The sequence below is a fragment of the Chionomys nivalis genome, chromosome 24, assembly GCF_950005125.1.
Source record: "Chionomys nivalis chromosome 24, mChiNiv1.1, whole genome shotgun sequence".
Taxonomy (NCBI): domain Eukaryota; kingdom Metazoa; phylum Chordata; class Mammalia; order Rodentia; family Cricetidae; genus Chionomys; species Chionomys nivalis.
In genome coordinates, this window is record NC_080109.1 from 2,668,588 (window position 1) to 2,692,851 (window position 24,264).

General features: G+C 48.0%; 1 protein-coding gene across 3 annotated transcripts in view; it reads left to right on the top strand.

Moving 5' to 3' along the window:
* The window catches only part of Trim2 (tripartite motif containing 2), a 109,529-nt gene that overhangs the window by 20,969 nt on the left and 64,296 nt on the right, over positions 1-24,264 (top strand). The window contains exon 1 of one of the 3 annotated variants that reach the window (XM_057756874.1): positions 8,989-9,393. The exons of 1 other annotated variant lie outside the window; for it this stretch is intronic. The gene's annotated coding sequence lies outside the window, so the exon portion shown is untranslated. Of the gene's footprint in view, positions 1-8,988; positions 9,421-24,264 lie in introns of those variants that run through there. One more of the 3 variants, XM_057756873.1, reaches the window with a different exon arrangement.

Here is a 24,264-nt window from a genome sequence, read left to right on the forward strand (position 1 = left end):
GGTTCTGAGTTCAATTCCCAGCAACCACATGGTGGCTCACAACCATCTGTACTGAGGTCTGGTGCCCTCTTCTAGCCTGCAGGTATACATGCGGACAAAATATTGTATACATAAAAAAAAGAAGGCTTGCAGAACCCAGGGAAATGCTCTGTCTGCTGGTATATCGTAAATGATATGATGGATAACATAGATGATCAGTCAAATAAAGAGCTACGTGGGGTGGAGGTGGGGTAGGGAGGGGTAGAGGTGGGATGGGGAGGATAAAGGTGGGGTAGGGAGGGGGTAGAGGTGGGGTAGGAGAGGGGTAGAGGTGGGGTAGGGAGGGGTAGAGGTGGGATGGGGAGGGGGTAAAGGTGGGGTAGGGAGGGGGTAGAGAAGGGTAGAGGTGGGGTAGAGAGGGGTAGAGGTGGGGTAGGGAGGGGTAGAGGTGGGGTAGGGAGGGGTAGAGGTGGGGTAGGGGGGTAGAGGTGGGGTAGAGAGGGGTAGAGGTGGGGTAGGGAGGGAGTCCTCCCAGCACCTCCACCTATTCAACAGATGTGTCTGTCGTGACTTTTGTAGCTATTAGTAGCTTTGTTGTTTTATGGCGACTTCAGTAGGCAGGCTTGATTAGTTAGATGACAGCCACTGGGAACTGAGTCAGTCTCCAGAACCTTTGTACCTCCCGAAGGTGAGTGTTGGTGCTGCAGCCAGAGAGCCGCTCACTCCCCTCACTATCAGATCCCTTCCCAGGGCTTCCTACACCCATGAGCACACAGAGATACCTTTTCATTTTCTACATCTTAATGGCTTCAAGAACTGTTTGCCAAGAAACGGAGACAAGAACACACACACACACTCTTATTCTAACCCTCAGTATCACACCTTTCTCAGGATTCACACTTCAGGCCATCTCTCACACATATTTGTACAAGGTGAACACTATTTCTGGGTCCCACTTCCCAAATCTGCAGCACGTGGCTAGTCCTAAGAAGGGCCAGCTAAAGGGAGGTCCCGGGGACCTCAGCGTTGCCACACTGGCGGGGGTGACCCCAGAAAGCTGAGACTGAGAGCAAAAGCTTTGATTTTGGATGCATCCCGGTCAACTCTTGAGAATATTATTGGGCAAGTCACTCACTTTTCTAAAGTTTCTGGCAGGATCACAGTGAGATGATCTTAACTGTGTCCAGGGGTAGCTTGATATACGGTGCTCAGCGCAGTCTCTCTCTGGTAAATTCGCTCATTTCCCAGCTACCAGCACTCAGAGATAGGCCTAACCATAGACTAAGTTTGCTGAGTGCCCTCCCCGCTGCCAGGATTAACTGAAAATTCTGGGAAAAGGAACTATGAGTCACCTGGCAAGGTTGTGTCCTAGTTTCTACACTACGCTGGCCTGCAGGTGACTCTGGATGACAGTGTGTCCCTTGGGCCATTGTCATCTGATCTACCCATGAGGCAACGTCTTCAAAGTCCTCTCTGACTCTGGCTCCATAATGGGTCTAGCATATACCTCAAACAGAGCTGAACTTAATCCCGGGTCTCCGGTTTCTATCAATGTCCTGGGAAAGCCCAGTTCCCTCACTTTTCCTCATCTGATAGTGCCTATCCCAGTGTCTCCCTCCTGGGATGACGTGGGGTTGGGAAGATAAGAAACACAGATGCCTCCAGCGTGCTTGACTTGGGGTCCTTCCTGCACCTTGCTCCATGAAGCACACTCCCATTATGAACTCTAGGTGTTGTTTCAGAGGTTTCCCACCAAGACGGGGCTGAACTCGTATCTGCGTACCAAAGCCCGGATCCTGCAAGGCCAGGTTTGGAGCTAGGAGCCAATCCAGGTCAGAGGATGAAAAGTGGAGGCCACACCCGCATCATAGAAAAGCAGCTCTTGGGAGAACCCAGCCTTAACTCCCTCCTGAGACTGACAAAAGCAGCCATTTCTTCCCTGAGCCCTGTCTGTAGAAACCCCAGGAAAAGGGAGACCCCAAAGCCAAGGGTGGAAGACAGCAGGATCAAGAAAACAGGTAGACAGTCCCTGGTAGCCACCTAAGAACAGGCAGCTTGATGACCTCTGTCTTACTGGAGCAGTGGAAGCCACGGTTTGGTTTGTCTTCACAGTTCTTGAACTTCACAGTTGTCTACTTTAAAATTCAAAGGAGTGTGCCACGCACCTTCACCCATCCCCAGTCAACACCCTGCTTTGTCATCCAGGGACATTAAAGGAACCCACCAAAAAGATAAAAAGCAAATCAAATAACCCCCCCAAGAGTCCCGGCTTCCTTTCACCTCAAGCCACACTCTGAGAAGACTCTTTCATCCCACCCCCACTCTGCGCAGCCATTCTAGGGCTCTAACTGCCAGGAGGGGTTTCCGGCTCCACTACAAATTCCCAGCGCTGTGCTCCAAGGGCTGTGATAGAGATCAGCAGACCCCACAGCCCGCAGCCTACTCCTCAGGCTGCTGACTCAGGAGACCTTCGCAGACATCACCAGCACAGGGGCCTTCTTCACCAACGGCATTCATTCTCCTCAGGTGTGTGGAAGACCTTGGCGCCTGCGGAACCACAAAGCCTGTCTGTGAACCTGTGGCTCCCACGGGGCAGAAGTCAGGGTTGACCTTCGGTGCAATAGATATCCTGCCAAGGAATCTCCAAGGACAGACACTTACTGGAAGTTTTCCCTCTCAACTCCCCCCTCTTCCCAGAAGAGTTTTCTGTTTTGTTTTGTTGTATTGTTTGAGCATCACACAGCCTGTCCTGCGTGCTAGGCCACCCTGTTCCATGCCACACTCACCCTCCCCAAACCTAGAACTAAACTGAACTTTGAAGCCGTTAGCTCAGAACCGGTGTCATAAAGACTAAGCTTCTGCTTCCAAGAATTTGCAATTTTGCTAGCCACTCCTGGTTGTAACGTTCATCCATCACTGACTTAACTTTAAAAACAGAAGTCTTGCTTGAGAGTGTCCCAAGGCGTGTGCGCACGCGCGCGTGCGCAGAAACACACACACACACACACACACATTGATGCTGCAGATGCAGGACAGCACTGGACTGCAGGGGGAGTTCGGCACTAGTGCTGCAGATGGAGGTAGAATGCACCAACTTTTGCTGCATCCATATCTACCATAACTTTTCATTCATAATGAGGTGTGGCAAGCAATGACAACAGTGAATGACAAGAAACATATAACAAGCAATAATGAAAGATATTGCACTATATCTATATATCTATATATCATAGGCTGTTAAGTTCTAGTCTTTCCCTTTTTATGTCTTTAGACCACAGTCAACCACAGGTCACTGAAACCAAGGGAGGTTTTAAACTGTGGATATGGTGATGGATAAGGGGCTTCAAGTCAAGTAAGGGTGGGTGGCCTCTGCCTGCTCCTAAAATCCTATGGCATCTGCAATATTCTCCTGCACTGTTGTCTCCCGGTGCTTTCCAGACAGCTGGGCACTAATTGAATTTCCAGAGTGCCCAGTATAGCCAGTCCTTTTGATGTATCACTGACCCCAGGTTCCTCCCCTGGAACCAAGGGAGCAGGATGAGAGCTGTGAGCTTTTCGACTCTCCCTGAGACAGAGAGAGCAGGCTCTTCCTGGGATGCAGTCCTTTCCTTGTGCCTGTTTTTTGAACAAGAAATAGCAGCCATTGGTATTTTCTTAGGGGTGAGAGTTCTTTCAATTCACCCTCGACTTGGATAGCCGTCATTTCTCTGGATCCTGTCTGTGTTTGGGGCACCCTGGGGACATAACATAAATATTAATTACTGCTGGTACATTACCGACAGAAAATGGGAAGACCCCTATACGGCAGCAGTGACCCTAGAAGTCCCAGAAGCTGTGTTGGATATGTGACAAGGACAGAGAGTGACAAGACATTAAAAAGCAGCTGTCTTCCCACACTTAGAGTTTGCAATAAACCAAGGGTGCCATTATGTGAGCTGTCACCAATGCTGGGAGAAAGCCGGGGGAGGGGGCAAGGGCAGGCATCCCTGCCTTCCATATGGGCATTCTGAGAATACTGGTCTTGGTGGGAGCCTCTTTCTACAGATAGGCTCTGTCAGCTATGGTCTCTGTGGTGTATACAGATCTGGTGCCGTCTCACGTTTCTGGTTGTGGTTTCTGAGTGCAGGGTCCATGGGGAAGGACAAGCTACCGATAGTGACAGAACCTGAAGTCAGAAGCACAGGGTAAGCAGAAGGGTTTGGTGACCAGCAACCACGAACTTCTAGGATGGGTCGGAAAAGTATCTCCGTCGCCTGTCGTCTCCAAGGCTACTTGTAAACCTGTCTCTGTAGCAACCATGTCCAGCTGTGTCCTCAGCCCCACCTAGCGTGTTAGGGGTAAGGGGTAACTTGTCGTTGCGCATCTTCCCCACATATTGATGTAGATTTATCTTTCCTATTTTCTTCCTTTTGATGTATAAAAAAAAACCATCCAGTGAGTCTGGGGATGAGGGGACTGGCAATGAGTCGAGTGTGTGTGGCTAAAATCATTGTAGCTACTTCTATTTGTTACTTTCTTTCAAACGGGTGTGTTTGCTCTGATGCGGCTCCTGGAACACCTCTCTGGTTCCCTCACATAGCGACTGTAGGATCCAGGCTGGTATCTAGTGTGTCTTCTGTTAACTGAAAGGGAACTTGAGTTTTGTTCTTCTTGCTTTCTCGTTCCAACAAGGAATGTACTTTCTCAGCCACCGACCAGGAGGCCTGGTGCGTGGGATCCAGCACCAGGCTGTCTGGCTGCGGATGGAGATGCTAACACTGCTTCAGCAGCAATGCTCAACGGTGTTAGTCAGCTCTCCCTCACCGTAAGAAATACCCACATTAAACAGACTTTTAAGTCAGAAAGGCTCACTTTGGCTTGTGGTTTCAGAAGTTTTAGTCCCTGGTTGCTGGACGTTGCTTTGGGTCTAGGGCAGGCATGGCCAAGAAAGACATACGTGAGGTTGACCTATGGTTTCCATTCCCACAAGAACATACATGTGCGCGCACACAGAAGACATGCACAGACCTCAGGAGGAGCACATAAAATAGCAAAGGAGAGAGGTTGTAGGGGGAAATAACTGGAGTGGAGAAGTGTTGTCAGGACACACTCTGTGTGTGTGTGTGTGTGTGTGTGCTTTTCCAAGACATTGTCATCCAAGGCCAATTAAACTTTATAATCAGCGAAGGGTAGAATTTGGACTCGGGAAAGAGAAAAAAAAGCCACGAGCAGGCTCAGGAGGAACCAACGTCACAAAAGATGTGTGAGCTGAAACTAAAGGAGGTTTTAGGAAATATAGTTTAACTATATGGTATGGGAGGAAATCAGGGTTAAAAAAAAAGTCAGTGGTCCTTGACAACCTGAGCAATACATGATGTCACCAATCACCTGGAGTTTCCTATGGTTTTCTAACAGATCAACCCCAGGTCACCAGAACTCTCCCCACCTCTCTCCATGAAGGCTTTCTCATTTCCCAGGAAATGGACAGGCTGGGGTATCATTCAGTAGTAGAGCACTTGCTCCAAGCGCTCAAGGCCCTGGGTTCAATTTACACACACACACACACACACACACACACACACACACACTCCTTTATGGAGAGCCTTTTAGAAACTTAACTATGTATTGTGACCCTTGCCCACATCAATCACCTGAGACCTTGTTAGAGGAAATGGTTTTGGCTCCTTCTGTGCCAAGGTGTTGCACAGAACCTGTGTGCTCAGCAAACACTGGCTACCGCTGTGGTGGAGGAACAGGCTCTTTCCAGCTACTTCACGCACAAGTCTTTCAGTTTATCTGATGTCTTAGATCCTAGGCAGGTATAGAGTTAAGTGAAGTTATGGAGATCTATGAAGAAGCAGGTCCCAGTCACTGAGCAGTGGGGACCAGAAGCTGGCCCACCGAGGAACTGGTTTCACTCTGAACTTGCCTGTAATGCTAGTCAGGTCATCCCAGGGTCCTCAGAACTTCCCCTCACCATTTCACAAACTTCATCACTGATTTTCAAAAGAATTCCACCCTTCTGGTCATGAACTGAATCCCAGAGAGTCCCCCTAAAAGCCTATTGAAGTCCTTAACCTTCCAAGAGTGGCCATTGGGAGAGGGATTGAGATTAAGGACTACTTAAGTAGTATTTTGGGGTAAGAAGTAAGATTAAAGAGCTGGACACGGTAGCACGTGTCTGAGTGCCAGCTACTCAGAAGGTGGAGGACAGAGGATTGCTTGAGTCAGGGAGTGGAGACCAGACAGGGCAATACAGTAAGTCCTGGGCTCTTTTCCATCTCAGATGAAAAACTTTGAGAGAAGAACTGGGGCTGTAGCTCATGGGAGAGCACCTGCCTAGTGTGTGCAGGGCCTTGGCTTCAGTCTTCAGCACAGGAAATAAAATGTCAAGTCTTAAAAGTAGCAAAGGCCAGCGCTAAATCCCATCTTCTGTGTGTTTGCTGTGCTCTTTCCAAACTTTGTGGATAGCACTGAAGATGATCCAAAGTTTACACATGGCAGCAGTCTCACGGCAAGGGCCCAGGGGCTATGGCACTGTGACAGAAGGGAGGCCCAGGGAGGGAGGAGTCTAGAAGGAAAGGGGCAGGTGTTGACTATTAGGGCTTGGCGTCAGGAACCAGAAGGTTGTCATAACTGTACTTGTGGGTGTGTTCATGACAGCCATTGGCACTTTGAGCCTGTACCCAGGAAATACCTGATGTGTGATGAGTTCATATAGAATAGACACACTTAAGGAAAAAGAATAATAAAAATCCCCAGGTGATATTAAATGAAGATATGATCAGACAAGCAGTGTGTGTGTGTGTGTGTGTGTGTGTGTGTATGTGACTGGGATGTAATGAAATCCTCTGTTTTCTGGTCCTCTTTCTTTCCATTTCTGCCCACACCTCCCCTGTACCCCTGCTGTGGATTTCTTCCCCTCAATCCTCTCACCCTGCTCACGGTGGGTGAATCTATGAGTTAAACTCTTTCCTCCAGATTCCTACGCTGAAGTCTTAACCCCCACCCCCATACTGCAGTATGTGATATTTTATGGAAAGAAGGTGATTTCTAAGTACAAGATAGAAACAAAATGCTGTCGTTGGATCTTAGATGTAACAAAAGGTCTATGGGTTGAAGGTTTGTTCCCCAACCCCAACCCTACCTCATCCCATGGTGCTATTTCCAAGTGTATGGGAACCTTCCAGAGTTGGGCCTAGTAGAAAGGAGAAGTCATTTGTGAGAGCCCCTGAAGAGGACTTTGGAAGCCATGTCTGTGTGTGTCTCCTAGCTTCTGGGCCACCATGGGTAAATGGGCACCCTTTGTGATGTGCTTGGTCAACACGTCTCACCCAGGAGCTTCCCTGAGCTGACCCTTGTGAAACAGCCAGTGTAATGTATCCTTAGTATAAGTTGATGGTTTTAGGCATTTTGACATCATGACAGAAAGCAGAAGACACATGAGGACAAACGTAATTAGTTAATTGCAATAATTCTGGAGTAAGGTGAGCCCCTAACCTGATTTGACCCATGTCCTACAATAAAGGGGTACATCTGGTCAAAGACACCCACCGGAGGAGAGCCAGGGGAAGATCAGCACATCATGGTACAAGCCAAGGAGCCATAAGAAGCCTGCAAGAGGCTCCAGCAGCCCCTTCCTGGCGTTTTTTCAGGAATAAGCCCCTCCCCGTGTGTTGACCACAGGCCAGCAGGCTCCAGATCTGTCAGACAACACATTTCTGTTGTTTAACCCCCTCAGTTCCTGGTACTTGGTATTGGCAGCTGAAACAAACCAATATGGTGCGTTTTCCCCTTGTCTGTATTTACCTTCAACTTCTAATCACACACTTGCCCAACCTGTCTTGCATAGCCAGAAGGTCCCCAAATACCTTGGAAATCTGTGTGGTTGGTTTGCATTAGTAACCACGCTCAACTTCTGGGACGTCATTCTGTGAACCCATCCATGGCTTCTCTGGGTCTTCTTTCTTTTTTCATTTCCTTCCATCTACCCTGCTGCTCAAGTGACAGACCTAGGTGGCAGTCTATAACTCTGTTCTGGTACCTACTCCTGTAAAACACAATGCCCGTTCTACACTCTGCGGTACGCAGGCTGGAGATTTTAAAACATACAGACACACAGACAGACAGAGACACGGACACGGGTCATCCTTGATACAAGAGCGCCAACTTTATTGGGCTCAGGGGCAGTTTATATAGGGCTCTGGCCACGCCCCTGCTCTTTGGATCTTTCATTCGCTGGCTCACCAGAAACCGCGCCCCTGCCATCAGCTGTGCCCTCCCGCTCAGGGCTGGGGGGGGGGACAAGTTGTTTACAAGAAATTCGGGGGGGGGGAGGTCCACAGCCTCCAACATACTCCCTTCCTATCCTGAGCATCAACTCCCAGTTTTTCTCTCTTTGGAGTCTTTGCCCCGTTTCCAATTCACCTCCACTCCCTTCCTAGGTGGACCCCTTTTGTGAAATTATCTTTCTGCGGTGGAAATCTTAGTGCAACTACATTCAGGATCAACTCCCAGCTTCTTTGTTCCAGAATCTGCTTCCTTAGCGATTGAAAATCCTTCCAAGCCCGCCCTGCATTTCTTTGACAGTAATTTTGTAGGATTGGGAAATGGCAAGTCTCCTTGGCCTACTCCTCACTAGACTGTACAGCCCTTGAGAGTAGCCACTCCGTACTTCCTAAGTGAGGAGGGGAAGCAAGGAGAAGGCAGCTCTGTTGCCCGAGCTGCTGCAGAAAGTGAAAAGCCCGCCCTCAGAGACAGCACTTCCTCGTCGTTTTCAGCGCTGACTGTATCATATTTGATTCATGTAATGGAATTAAAGCAAACGCCGAGCGTTGTCCGCCTTCCTCACGTTCAGCAGGGTTTGCTTCAATACCGAAGGCCCGGTGGTGGAAGCAGGCTGCGTTGAATTCGCTCAGCCGGGTGCAGCTGAAGTCACTTCCCCTGCGGGGACAGAGCGTGCTTTAGTGGGGTGGGCGGAGTGGGGGGGGGGGGATGAGTTTTCCGCAGTAGACCTGGAAACCCAGCCGGCCGCGGATTGGTGCATCCCGGCTGCGGCCGCCTTAGTCATCCGAGTGGTTCTGGAACTGGGCACCAACTTGCGTGTTTGTCCCCGGCTCTTTGTGTGCGGATCAGCTGTGGCGTGGGCTCTGGCATCTAATCCAGGATTTGCCTCTGCGCGATGCTTATGGAAAACAGATGTCTCGCCGCTCTGGGACTGAGCACAGAATGGAAGTGACCCAGAGGGGAGCTGCCTGGCACCGACGACACGGAGGGAAGGCCCCGGCGCGGCCGGGGAGGCCAGCTCTGCTCCTCGCCTCCGTTCTCTGTGCTGAGCCCGCGGAGTAGACGGCGTCCCCGCCACAGAGCGGTGTGACCTTGAGACGGCGTGGGGCAGGCGCGCGGGCGCGGGGACTGCGGCCGCCTGAGGTCCAGGTGCGTGCAGCAGCCGCGAGGGTCGCGGTAAGTGTCCTTGGCGGCGTGCGGGGCGCGGGCACCCCGGCTAGGGCTGCGGCTTTGCAAGGCTGGCAGCCCGTCAGCACTATTCCCCGGATCCCGCGGACCCCTGACGACCCTAACTTGCAAGGAACGCTTGCAAAGTCATTTGGCTCTGGAGAAGAAAGCTGTTCTGTCTGCAACCTTAAAAAGCTTGAAAGGGACAGGCTTCCTCCTTTTTTAATTTTTTTCTCTGTTTCTATTTATTTTCCTTTCCAAAATAATAATAATAATAATAATAATAATAATAATAATAATAATAATAGTTTCTTTTTTTAGAAGGCCTCTCTGGTAGGTTGCCTTCGGATTAGTTTCCACAGTTACCCTCTGGCCCAGCTCATGCTACACTCCGGTTTATTAAAGGAGGGAGATGTTGCCTTTTGAGGCTTTTTGATAGATGTATGTTGAAAACTGCATGCTGCTGTCAAGAGGAGAAGGGAGGGGGGCGGGGAGGAAGCTTGTCCTAAAAAATGCCTGCCAGAGCTTCAAAGCATTCCGTGAACCCCAGATCCTTTCCTACCTGTAATCCGGTCAATTCCAGGGAGCAACCGACTCATTTTCTACACCCCTTTCCTCTGTTTAGAGCACAGACAGCATTAGGTTCAAACGTTTCTTGGTTTGGGGTTGTATTTGTTTATTTTCAGGGTCCCCAACTGAACTAATGAGCTACTGTTCCAGCTCTCAAATGCGTCTTAAACAGTACATTTCAGGGCATTTGGAGTTCTGGGAGTCTAAAGACGAGGGTAGACCCTGGAAGATCATGAGAGGTTGTTCTTGTGACAGCATGCTCCTCTATGCCCCCCCCCCCCAAACTTGGAGCCTTTTTTATTCCTTCTAGGATACAGCTTAACCTTCACATCTGTATTCTTAGAATATAGTTATAAACTCGTTCAGCATAACTAGTATTTCCAGATTCCTTTATCGGGGAGGGAGTTATCGTGCTGGATTTCCACTTGATTTCCTTTTGGCAGAGCCAGCACCTGCCCTTCAACTCCAAAGAACAAAAGAGCGGGAATGAGTCTTAAGTGCTTGGCCCATCACATCCTTGACCAAAGACATAAGATATTTTATAGGCTCTTTATGACACACATTGCGTTTCCATCCTGTTCAAACACAGGCTCATATAATGATTAAAAATCAGTTATAGGGAGAAAGACTCTGCCTCCCTCCTGCCTTGGTAGATATGCACTTTGGTGAGTTCGGCAGGGCTTTCTGCACCCAGGATCGAGTACAAAAGCTTCACACCATAGCTCACTGGCTTCATATCAGCGTTTCCTTTGCCTGGCAGCCTCTGTTTTCTCCCCTCCCTCATCTGTAGAATTTCATTTCGCTCGGTTGCCATGACCTCATTTTGGACTGTGGCTTGTGCGATGCTGTCACCAACATTTGTTTAGGTGAAGATGTTCCTTATCTGAGAACATCTCTCCAAACCTAGATTTGATTTTCCTAGAAAATTCTATATAATAAATAGTACTGTATCTATCAAAAATGTGGCATCCCTATCTTTAATTATTCCTGTATCATCATGTTACTGTGGGCTTGTATGGATTGCTATTTGGTGAGATTGTAGTTTCTATTTCATACTGAAGTAAGTACAAGCGGAAGGAATTTCTCATGGGACACTAAAGATAAATGGGTTGGAAAGTATAGTCATCACCGTCTCATGCTCTGACCATTTCTTTGGACTGCCTATGAGTTGAATTCCATCCATTGACCCTTCAGGAAGAGGCTGAAAGTTACCATGCAGGTCTCTGTGTGTGTGTACTCCTCAAGCTACAGTAATTTACTCCTCTCCAAATTCTTCACCATGAAAACGTGGTCCATTCAGTGAAGATAGCCCAACTGGGTAATATTAGCAACTTCCAAGGGAGCTTTGGAAATGAAATCCCAGAACCCTGGACTCCTTGGAAGATATTATAATATCCTCTTTCCCTGAAAATAAGGTTGCTTAGTTTATCCCATATCTATCTTGGATGACAAACATGTAAAAGGCAGTGTTACCTTGATCATTTTACACACAGAAAGTTGATTCTGGCAAGTTCTTCAGATACACCTTTCTATGCAGTTGCTAACAATGAAGGCTGGGACAGCAATGATGTCCTTGAGAAAAATCTGCTTGACTGGTCTGTCTGAGAGAGTTATCATGAAGCCCTGAGGCAAAGACTGAGGCCTATCAGCCTGTCCTCAAAGTCAAACCTGTCTCCCTGTGTTCAAGGCTCCCGAAGCTAAGATTCAACTGCAGCTGTTACCTTGTATTCGACATTCATTATTCAGTGAGGTCTGCCATAGTAGTGAGTCCTTACTGAACAAGAAGCTCCCTTTTTGTCTGACCATTACTCCCTAAACAATACAGCAGAACAGTGATTCTCAACTACACAGGTATTACAAGCGATTTGAGAAGACTTACAATAGACAGGGGCTAGGCATAGGTTATGTGTGGTTTATAGAAGGGACTTATTTGCAGAGTTTAGTGTCCACGGAGGTGAGAATGCCCTTGAGCCAACTCTTTCAGGTGCCAAGGGATTGCTCTATTTCTATCCTTACATATTAGACTTTAAAACTGAATGACTAGTTAACAAGCCTTTTAAGAAAAAACCCCACAAGTTATCTGAAAGTTCGATGCATTATTTTATTTGGAAATAGAGATATTAAATCTCATCACATGGAGAGTATTTGATCTTAGGGTCAAAAAAAAAAAAAAACCCGACAACTGCCACTTTTGAGATAAATAGAAAATTAGGGAGGGATAAATACGGTGACACAAAGCCAGTGTTTACTTCCTGCTTGGCTTCTATATCATTTGTGAGGTTTGGTAGAAGTTAAACCACAGACTTAGTGTTTATGTTGGCACGTATTAGATTTTCTTTACAATGCTACTTCCTACATTAAATCATGACTTTTCTCATACATCCCTTCCTTGACTCTCAACGATAGGACAGGGAGATCCTTCTTCTAGAGTTTCTGCTCTTTCCATTTTGCCTAACTGTACGCCTACATGAAATTTATTTGTGCGGAATGGCAGTCCCTGGGAGATTAGAACGTTCTCGGGTCTGCAGATGGAGAAGGTATAGGTTGCCTCCTGGCATGCACAAAGCCCTGGGTTTTAGTCCTAGAACCACGAGAAAAAAAATATCTTTTGTGTGTCCTTGGATCAAACAGTGTACCTATCAGCATTGCTATCAGCCTGTGGTGGGTTAGGCCTGTGTAACTGAAGTTGCTTCTGCCAGCTTCCTTCTGCTTAACTGCAGTGCATGAATCCACTGAGACACCAGAGAAAATATTGCACTTCAAGGCCCTGCTGTATGACCTGGAAGTATGACCATGGTTATACAGGTGTAGCTGTTTATAAAGGAGAGCCTCAGCCTTGAAGGCATTTTCAAGCATGGTTGGTGCCTTTTGAGAAGCCACTAGGGAGCTTCCTTCTTCCACCCATTCATGAATCTCTTCCAAAGCCTTCCTCCCAGTTGAGAATGGCGGTACACCTCTGTGCTGTGTGATACTGTTCCTGTGCAGACATGAGCAATCACCCTGGATAGGGAATCCGCTACAGATCAAAGTGAAGGATACCACCAAAGTCCAATTTGGTAAACTAATGAGCTTTAGGGGGGCTACTTACAGGAGCAGAGATGACTCACACTCAGCTGCATCCGCAGCCCCCAGCTCTACCCCCAGCACGGAGACAACTCACCAAAGCGGGAAACCTGGACTGTACCACACAGCTTACGGTAGTCAAGAGGTCCGAGAGGGTCTCTTTGAGGCACAGCTGGTCTGGGCCTCTTCTAAATAGCTGGGCTGATTTCTGCTTCTTCCAGGAGGCTTGGCTAGTTCTTTCTTCCTTTAGGTAGCTTAGTTGGTCTGTTTCTCCCAGGTGGTGCTGATCTGAGCTTCTTGTAAACAATTCGGCGTGTCTGAGAGACTTCTAGGCAGGTCAGCTGGTCACTGTCTCTTTCGTGTGACTCAGCTAGTCTGAGAGTGTCTCTCAGCTGTCTTTACTGCTTATATAAGCCTAGTGAGGGAAGGGCCTAACATATTTGGTCAGTTTCGGTGACTTCCTGAAGCCTGAGTTGTTTACTCCTTGAGTTGAAGGGGTTTCCTTGCAGGATATTATATCTGACCTTTCCTTAGAGTGTCCCTGTGTCTTTACAAACATCCCTCTAAACTAGAGGTTTGTGGGAGGAAATTCTACCACATCAACCCCGTAATCCCACCTTGCCCATCACCCTGGACTTAGCGGTCGAAGCAGAAGCACTAGAATTTTGAGGCCAGCTGAGAGCTACATGGTGAGACTCTGTCTCAGAAAAGCAAAATAGTGAATGAAATCTTCCTGGAACTTGGAGACGATTTTGGAGGCTCAGATGTAAACAGTACCTGGGAGACCTAGAGGCCCCTGGCACTGAGATATATTCCTTTGGTGTGCTACAAAGCATTTTTTTTTTTTTTTTGGATCTTTAAATATAACTGGGGCATTCTGGCATTTGTTGCTTACTTTCAAGACTTTTTTACGAGGTCCGGTCTTGCTCCAAGGGGTTACTTTCTCAGATCCTAGCCAGTTTTGCAGTGGTTGTGTGTGGGGTGGGTGGTTACAAAATGACCCATAATGGGAGTGTTGCTGGAGGGTAAATGATAGACACTCCTGAGCTTTGCAATAATTGAGAAGATGATATCAGGCCCCTGTAATCACGAAAATAGCCTCTCAGACTAAACAAAGATGAAACCGTCTCGTTCTCTTTGGCTACGTGCAATTTATTTAAATTAGTGTCGCACATTCTACAGTGGTCTGAAGCCGTATCATGACGCCAACAAACTGAATAAGTTTTCTGGGCCTTTGCTTAGGAATGAAAAATGTTTTGGCTACATTGAACAGGATTTGCATCTTGTTAGCTTCCCTGTGTGCCCTTGGCCACTCAGCATAATAGAGAATGCGGCTCTATCTCTTCAGCCAGACAGTTTGCCTCAGTTACGGTTCTGCTGGAAATTAAAGTGACGAACTAGGAGCCTGGGCGAAGTGAGGGGTGGCAGGAACTTACAGGACACTCAACAGAAGAAGAGCCTGCAGTCAGGCCTGGTCCCTCTCCTTTCTTACGGGAGAGACTGACAGGACAGCTCGCCATGGCTGCAGCAGAGGCTTACACGTGGTGATCTCCTTGGTGCAACCATGTGAATTATTTCCCTCTAGATCTGAGGCACTGAGCCGTTTCAGTGTGCAGCGTATGTCCAGGGTGCTTCCTTTCACCGGGTGCGTTGAATTCTGTTTCAGGAAAGCAAAATAATAACCACACGAGTCAAAGAAAGAAGCTGTAGAATCAAACCGTGTGTATGGTGTCATTGCCTACTTTGGGTACTCCTTGAACCAATGTTTTCCATGACCGAGGAACAGCCTCCCAAAGAGGGTAGACCAAAGATCACTCACAGGGGATGAAAGCTGCTGGGTTAGCTGCTTGCTACCCATAAACACCCATGAGAATCTTAGCTGTTCCCTCTGATACCCTCCTCGTCTACTCCTTGCAAGTTTGAGCCATCCCTTCACCTGCGTGTGCTCATTCATACCTTTGCCTTAGAGTTAGTACCCCCAGCTCTCTAGACCTGAGGTCTCCAGCCCCGGTGCTCTCGGGAAACCTGTAACAGCTGAGAGAGGCTGTGCTGAATAGTTTTAGAACAGTTTCGGGTACAGGAAGGAGTGACCACCAGTGAGAAAGGCCAAGCACGGCAGGCTAGACGTTCACTGGGTTTAACCCGCACTGTCGAGGGCGACAGGGATATCGGTGTTGTGGTTTCTGCGGAGAACAAATGGCAAACATCTGACTCTTTGCCAACAATGAACTCAGTAGTGATCAAAACCAACTTGAATGAACCAGGTTTGCGGAGTATGGTCTCCAGATCCCTGCCATTAAAATTCTTCCTTGCCAAGCTGTTCCCCTTTCATGAGAACAATGCGTTCGCCATCTGCATGGCACACACTCTGCAGCACGAATGAGCTGAGCTGATAAAGGGTCCCTTTCACTCCGCTCCTGCGGCTGGCACCCACTCCGGGTACCGTGAGGTGGCAGGGAGCTGTTTGCCCAAGGCAGTGCAGGCATGAGTGGAGGCCGATGCGATCCTCTTCTGTTTCTCCTATTCTCTGCTATGAAGTAGCAATTACCCTCGGAGTTTCCTTCATCTCCTGCCCTCTGCCCCCTCCAGTTCTCATCCAGAGGCCTGGAGTACAAAGCAATCCGTGCCTGAAGGCTAAAACCCACTCCCGAGCTGCCCAACCAGTCACCAAAACAACCTAGAAAGATCTGGGAGGTGTGGCTCAGGGCTCAACCCTACACAAAAGAAAACACTCTACCAACTGCATGCCCAGCCCTGTCTCACTTGTTGTGAATACTTTCATTAAATGCTCAGTTATTCCCATTATAAATATTTCTTTTGTAACTCACATAAAGTGTTTTACTTAAAGATTCTCAATTTTTAATGAACATTGATTACAGGTCAGATTCATACAAATTCCTATTGCCTGCCTGTCTCCTTCCTTCCTTTCCGAGACAGGGTCTCACCACGTAGCCCTGGTTGGCCTGAACCTCTCAATGTGGCCCAGGTTGGCTTTGAACTCTTAGAGATCCACCTGCTTCCTCTCCTGTGTGCTGGGTTTAAAAGCATGAGCCACGCAGCTGACTCTTCTCTCCTTTCTTCCCCCGGCGTTGAACCCAGACCCTTGCCGTGCTACTGTCAGTTCCACCCGAGTCCCGCACATCTTGTTACTTCCTAAAGAATCTTTTAACAACCAGAATAGGAAATTTTTAAGAATTTGCTTTCAGTAGAGCAGTTTCTGTTGTGGGGGAAAGACAGATTTAAGGGGTTGTAAAATTGAGAATTCCATCTGCATAGGAGCTGGTTTGCATTTACAATGCGGAACAAAATATTCTTGGCGTGCTTGAGGCTTATCTCAAACAGGATGTTCCATGCTAAACCTCACTCGAGAAAGAACTGAGGACCGCGCTTTTCCTAGATGTCCCCTGAGCCGCTTGCTCTCTCTCAAGCCTCTTGAATAAATGCATTTATCCCAGTGACGTTAAGTCCTCTCTGAAGAACCAGTCAGACTTCACCATCCTTTTGCGGACATTCTGCTAGCACCCATTGATAGCTGGTCAGGAGGGCCAGGGGGGAACAAAAGACCCCAGACCTTCTGTCTCTACCTTTGAGACCACCCAGGGCTCCGCCTGTGACGTCACACACAATGCCTGCAAATGTAGTTAGAGTTCAAAGCAACAACTTCAGAACTGTCCCTTCTTGGTTCGTTCACAGTCTTTGGCCAGGGTGTAAAATTTTCAGAACAAATACTGAAGGAGACCGTGGAGCAGTGGGGGCTTTCTCCTGGACCCTGGAGTGGGTACAAACCACACCCAAACACCTGTTTTCACAGAGAGCCCCTTCATTAAGTGGGGAGAAAAGTTAAAGGGGCTGCTTAACTCGGGCAGAGAAACAGCAGCAAATGACTTGCAGGTGTAACTTTTAAGAGGAGCAAAAGGGGTGATCTGTGTTAGAATGGACTAGGGTGCATTGGTAAAGGAGATAGGAGATGAGGGAGAAGGGGTAGGGGTCAAGGGGAAGGAGGAAGGGGTGTTTGTCTCCATCTCAGAGGGACGAAGGACTGCCTGTGGATAGGAGGGAGACAGATGTGGGACACTGGCAAATGGTGGTTTTATAAAAATAAAGGGAAAACCCCGTGTTTAAATGAGGTGTTTAATTTTAATTGGGAATGTTAATTAGGTGAATCAAAGGTGGGGGTTGATTGCTGGGACTTTGGTAGTCAACCTCAGGAGGAGGAAGTGGCCAAAGAAGGAAACAGATCTTGGCAGCTAGCTTTAAGAATGTAATCTCATGGTTTTTAACAAGGCAGAGGAAATGGCCAAGAAGGGCAAGGTCTGGCAGAGCCATGGTCCTCATGCTCAAGCTGCCCAGAGCCAAATACCCAGGTGATACAGGGGAGAAAATCTCAGTAGACGGATGGAGGGGAAGGAATTGGAGGTCAGGGCCACAGTGAGTTTGGGGCTATGCTGGGCTACATGAGCACTGCCTCAAAATAGCCCCTCTCCACCAAAAACGTTTAATTATTCACCTTAAAACAGAAACGGTTAACCTAAAATTGAAGTCATATGGAGGTTTTCATAAAGAAAGTCTGGTGCCCGAGGCTGTAAACACGGAGCACATGGACTCTGTGTCCGGTGCAGTTTGCCTTCTTGGACACAGCCAGTGAGGCCGACGGCTCTTCCTTGATCTGTGGTGCTCATGGGGCAAACTAAGACTCTTGGTCGGATTTCCATTCTGTTCTCCCAGCATGGTGAGTGCTCTGTGGTTCGCTTTCAGCCTTAAAACCAGTAGAATTCAATTAAGAAAGACACAAAACCCACAACCAAGCAAACATTGAACTCTTGGCTTAGAATGATACATGACCTAGTGAATGCATGTATGTACGTCCCAGAGTTGTTGATGGAGCCTGTGGGTGATTTCTCCCTGGAGCCTGGGACACTGAAGCTGCCAAGGAGAGGGAGTTGATAGTCCACTGCCTCTTCTATTCATGAAGGTTGACCTGTTGACCCAGCAGGATGTGCTTGGCCATTTTCTGCCCTCTTCCTATCCCTCTTTATTAGTCATGACATTTATTGTCCCCAGTGGCATGGATCTAGAAGAACCTGCTTCTTCAGTTCAAGCTCAAGATTCCTTCAGTATGGTGGTTAACTCGCTTGGCACTGAGAAGGTGACAATGATTTACTCTCAAAGTAGAGAAAGACTCAGCTTTAACAAGTCCCCTTCAGGGCTGGGGACAGGGCTCAGTGGAAGAGCGCTTGATTACCTGTGTGCGCCAGACCCGGGCTTCCATCCCTAGCGCCGCAAGTGAAGAACAACACACACGCACACACGCATGCATGCACATGCACACACATGCATGCATGCACGCATGCACACAAACACACACACTTTGCCTGCACTTGTATCTGTACATTGTATGTGTGTGGCGTTTCGGAGGATGCCAGAAGATAAGGTCAGAGTTGTAAATGGTTGTTGGCCACCATGTAGGTGCTGGGGATTGAAACAGAGTCCTCTAAAAGAGCAGCTGGTGCTCTTAACTGCTCAGCAATCTCTCCAGCCCTGAATTCTTAGTTTTGAACATTTTCTGAGGTAGCAATATGCAGTTTGATCATCTTAAATGTTACTGGGCCGGGTCATCAAGCCATAGCACCTCACTCCACCTCAGTCAGTTTGTGAGCACAGCAGTCGGAGCTGGAGGTCTCAGAACCATCAGGAGCATCCTCAGATGGAAGGCCTAGGAGTCTCTTGTCTCCACACTTTAGTATGAGTCTGTGTTCAAAGGTTGAAGCTTACGGAGTTTGAGGTCCATGATGCATAGACAGAGCAAAACTGCATGTGCATCCCCTAAGAAGAACTGATAAAGCAAAGCATGTGTGGCTCCTCCCCCTGCTTTTTTCCGTCCGGGCCCCCACAGAGTGAATGCTTTGGCCTGCTTGGGTCCTCTCCCCTCAATTTGCTCACTCACGGACACACCCAGCAGTGAATATCAGTTTCCTGGGAGCCTGTCCATCCAGCCAAGCCGACAGCCAGCATTAACCACCAGAGACCATAGGGGTGACAGGGTGGCAGGTGGCCACGCATAATGAGTCCTTTGGTGACAAGGAGCATGCTGCCTCTTTCTGTGAAGCGGAAGAAAAAGGGGGAACGCTTACATCCAGGGTCCGTGATGTGTGTTGGGATTGATTCCCAAAGCCCTGTCAGCAGAACCATTTCCTGTGCTGAACAAGATGTTGCTGTCGTAGTCCGTAGCTTCTGCTTCAGAGGTAATAATTCTACTGTCGTTGCTGTCTGCAGAAATTAGGTTCAAGGGAGCACGAGCTGCTCCGGGCTGCGTGCCCAGGTCCTACTGCCTGCCATGCAGCACTGTGGCAATTTTAGCACAAATAACTTCACAATTCTCTCAAGTTATGTGCATCTGCCTCCCTTCCTGTACAACAGAGGAGGGAAAGTTGGCAGCAGCAATTAGCTTTAATCCACACAAAGACCCATGACAGCAACAAATGACTTGGTGTTTAAGAACTGGCTTTCACAGACAGGTCCTCCGGGTATAATTCAGCAGAAGAGATCGGTGCCCACCAGGTTAAACTGGAGACTGAAAACCAGCAGAAGCCCCGTTTTCTCTCTGGTGTCTATGATGCCAGTTACACCGCCCTCACCTTTGCAAGCCTGCCGTGAGCACCCAGACGCAGTGGTAGGAGGCAGAAGGGCGTTAGACAGCCACTCTCAAGCTGTGGCTTTCATGAGTGGGTTGTAAATCAAGTTCGTGAGTTGCAGCCAGTCTATTTTAGAAATGAAATACATGCCAGGCGTGGTAGCAGATGCCCATAATAACAACACTCTGGAGGCTGAGGCAGGAGGATCATATGAGCCAAGCCAGCCTATGATGCATAGTAAGACCTTGTCATGGATACGTAAATGAAAAGTAAAGATTAAAAGTGAGATAGCATAACGTGTAGGGCAGCGTATGATCGCATACTATCTTCGTTTCCGTGAAATATATGTCTATATGGTTCCCAACTGTAATACTGAATTACAGTCACTAAAGGGTGGGGAACCCGGTCATAGTTCAGGGAGACTTCACAATCCTACATGGGTTACTGAATGACATGCATAGTCTATCTTATAAAACTCATGGTGGTTATCAACTTCATTTGGCTATTGGAAGGCTTACACATGGACGGCCCTGTGTCCTTTGATACAATATAATAATTTTGGTATTTAATATAATTTGATATAATAAGATAAAAGTGCTTATTATAATGGCGTCTTCTGCCTAGATTTCTTTTCTGTCTCTAATCCTCATTTAATACCCAGGCCTTTCTCCTGAGGTTAGAACTGTGAACTCAGCAGCATTTCCATGTTGCCAACAAACATTTGGAGTGCAGTATGTCTGTCTGTCTTCATCAGTTTTCTGTTGCTACAACCAAATACCAGGAAATGTATAATTTATAAAGACTCAGTGTTCACTCCATTGGTGGTTCTGGAAGCTGGGAAGTTTGAGGTCAAGAGGCTGCACCTGGAGAGGGTCTTTCGGCAGATGAGGATACTCTGAGGTATCCTCAAGTGGCAGAGGGCATCACTTGGAGGAACATAAAAGCAAAATCAGCCAGGCAGTGGTGGCACATGCCTTTAATCCCAGCACTTGGGAGGCAGAGGTAGGTGGATCTCTGTGAGTTCGAGATCAGCCTGGTCTACAAGAGCTAGTTCTAGGACAGGCTCCAAAGCTACAGAGAAACCCTGTCTCAAAAAAACAAAATAACAACAACAACAAAAGACCCTGTCTCAAAAGAAACAAACTCAAACTAGCTTTGATAGTAGACCACCCCCCTCAAGGTAATAAATTAATCTGTGGGCCGATTATTCTGCCCTGGTGGCCCAGTAAGGGTCACTGTGTAAGGCTCCCATCTGGTAAGACCTTACAATAGAGATTGAATTTCAACACAAAAAAGTGTCCATGGGGATATTCTAGACTACATCATCTAGTAATGGCCAAACTTGGACTCAAGTCATCATTACCTTCTCTCGCTTGCTGTCACCCATATGTCTAACCCTAACCCCTACAGACTCCTCCATCACCCATCACCCAGGCAACCACAACCTCCTCTTGATTCTCTAGGAGCCTGGTCACCACCCACACTCATTGGGTTTCTGAGCCTTATTGCCTGGTTGCTGTTCCTGGGGTGTCTCTCTGTCCCTTTCTCCCTCCGCCATTTCTGAGTCTTCAGGGTGCCCATGGCTTTTAGGTTAAGGTACACAGCCTTCTCCCGCCAAGGCCTTGGGCTCCATGATCTAGGACTCCTCGTCAGCCTTCATCCAGCAGCACATTCCTGCAGATAGCCTGGGCCTGGCAGGCTTCCTTCCTGTGTTAGCTGGGTCACGCCTGTCTCTCAGGGATCAGCACAAATTGGTTTTTTGAGTCAGAAATACTTGGGTTTGAAGTCCCTAAACAGCGTTCAGTTGCTTTGTGACTCAGAAGGGGAAGGTTTATAAAGAGAGAACAGCAATGCCTTTTGGGATAATTAAATCAGTTACTGTGTCTAACAAACACTATCTGGACTGGGGATGGGGCCCGGTTACTAGATAACTTGGCTAGCATGCACAGAGCCCTGGGTTCCATCCTCATAAACCACATTAGCCAGGGGTGGGGACACAGGCTTGATATTCCAGGCTTGGGAGGTAGAAGGAGAAAAGACCAGATGCTCTGGCTCATGCCTGACTGCTTGGCCAGCTGAAGCCCAGCCTGAGACACACAAGACTCTGCCTCAAACAAATGAACCAACAAATCCATTCACAGAACGTTGTTTGGGCTGGAGGGTACAAATCAGGGCACAACTCACATCTAGCGTGCGTAAGACATGGAGTTCGTTTTCCAGTAGAGCAAACAAAGACATAAGCAAAGTCAGTCAGTGCCTGGCACACGCCACACACTTGCTAAACGGCTGTGATCAGTCGTTGGCGCGTGTTCATCCGTTATTTTTAATCTTTAGAAAACCTCAGTTTCCCTCATCCTGCATCAGAGCTGCCGTGTGAGAGGTCACTAAAGACCCCTGCCTCAGTTGTTCCTTCTGATGAGTGTCCATTTCCCAGTCTTCTTCCTTGACCAATCCCTGTTCACCCCTCAAAACTCAATCCAAGTGTCTCTTGTCTTGCACCCTCCCAGGGTACCCCAGGGTCACCTCCGTCAGAGCTCATGCACACAAGAATTGTGATGTTTCTCTCTTTCCTCCTGGACTCGGTGTCTCCTGAGAGCTACACAAGCAGCTCACCGCTATAACAAAGGCTCCCTCGAGTGTGCAAGGACCTGACACATGAGGCTCCCTCGAGCATCTGATACACGAGGCTCCCTCAAGTGTGCGAGGATCTGACACATGGAATGCACAAAAAATGCTTACTTGAAGAGGAGTGTGTGTCTTGGTCTGTTTTCTATTGATGTAAGAAAATGCCACAAACTGGAGGATCTAAAATAAAACAATGTGCTTTGTATAGTTAGGAAAGCGGGGAGTTCAGGGTCAAGGGACCCAGACTGCTGAGCACATTCTTACTGGTGAGGACTCTGCTGAGTCCCAAGGCAGTGCACGGTATCACATGGTAGGACAGAGAAGAAGCTGAGAAGCTCACACTGTAACAAGGCCATTCCTGAAATAACCCATCGGTCCCTTGGTCCATTGACCCAGGAAGGATCAATTACCTCTTGCAGAGCTCGCCAGGACCCTCACAATGAGAAATAACCCGTTGGTCCCTTGATCCATTGACCCAGGAAAGATCAATCACCTCTTACAAAGCTCACCAGGACCCTCATAATGAGAATTAAACTTCAACGTGAGTGTTGATGGAGACATTTAAGCCATTATGATGAATCACAAAAGAGCTGACTGGTGTAATAACTTCCTGACTGGTGTCCATTCCCGCCTCCTTCAGGAAGTTCATCCCGCTGATTGCTGGATATTTACCGTCCCGGTCTTTTGTAGCTCTTGCCCCCATTGTGTACCTAATATCACAGAAGAGAAGGCTGGTCCCTCTGACAGTGCCCCCTACTTCACTCCCCGGAGCCTGTCCATGCTGGGTCTTCCTGTCGGAAACACCCGGCACCTTCAACTGTTGACTTTTCCCTGAATGGTTTCTGTGTGTCTCACAACCCTTCAAAGGCCTCTCGGAGGTCGCCACAGGACAATGCCAGATCCTTCCCTCACCCGTATTACAACCAACAGAGCAGTTACCTTGAGTCTTCCACTGCAACCTTTGCCTGACTTCTCTCTTCCAGAAGAGTTCCTGTCATCCAGCAACGTCTTCACGTGTTTGTTTTTACTGGCAAGTTCTTAGAGTCCAAGGGTTGTGTCTTAGGCATCGCTGCAAACCCAGAACTCCTGGGACATCAGTTGTTTCTCATAAGTGCTGGAGGAGCGAACTGGGAATCAGCCCAACCTGGGCCTCTTGTTTCTGTTTGCTGGTTTAACTTGGGAGACTAGGGTATGAGAGTTTCACTCGTCCTTTGACCCTTAAAGACCTCACCTGACTTCAGCGGTGCTGGGTTATAACCGCGCGGTGCCAAGGCCTTCGGAAAACAGTTTTGATTAATTGATTGGTTTCTTTCCTAACTAATAAGTGTGTCTCAAGTCTGATGCTAGTTTGGGATATGTGCACAAATAAAGCAAAATTGCAGGTTAGAGTTTATGAAATGTCAAAATGTGGATATGCAGACGCATGGATAGGCTGCTGCATACATGTGCTGTCAAGCCATGCAGCCTGGTGTTCGTCTGTCCGCGGTGCCACAGACGCTGGAGACTGGCACTGTCTCTTCTGCAAAGAGCTACTTCCCCAGTGGGTTAAAAGCATCTCCCAGTGTACCTGCTGGATGACCTGTCCAAGTGAAGTGTGACCATGGCCAGCGCTGGGCTCAGGTGGAACAAGGCTCAGTCTCTAATTCACGTGGAATAGAACAACTTTCCCCCAAGAAACAGGGGCCCCAGAAGTTGGGCCTTCTTATTTATTTGTTCTGCCCCCCTCCATTGAATCCTCAAGGAAAGATGAGTCTAGAGCAGTGGTTCTCAACCTTCCTAAAGCTGCGACCCTTTAATACAGTTCCTCGTGCTGTGCTGACCCCCAACTATAAAATTATTTTTGTTGCCACTTCATAACTGTAATTTTGCTACTGTTATGAATCACAATGCAAATATCTGTGTTTTCCGATGGTCTTAGGCAACCCCTGTGAAAGGGTAATTCGACCCCCTCAGAGGTCAGGCC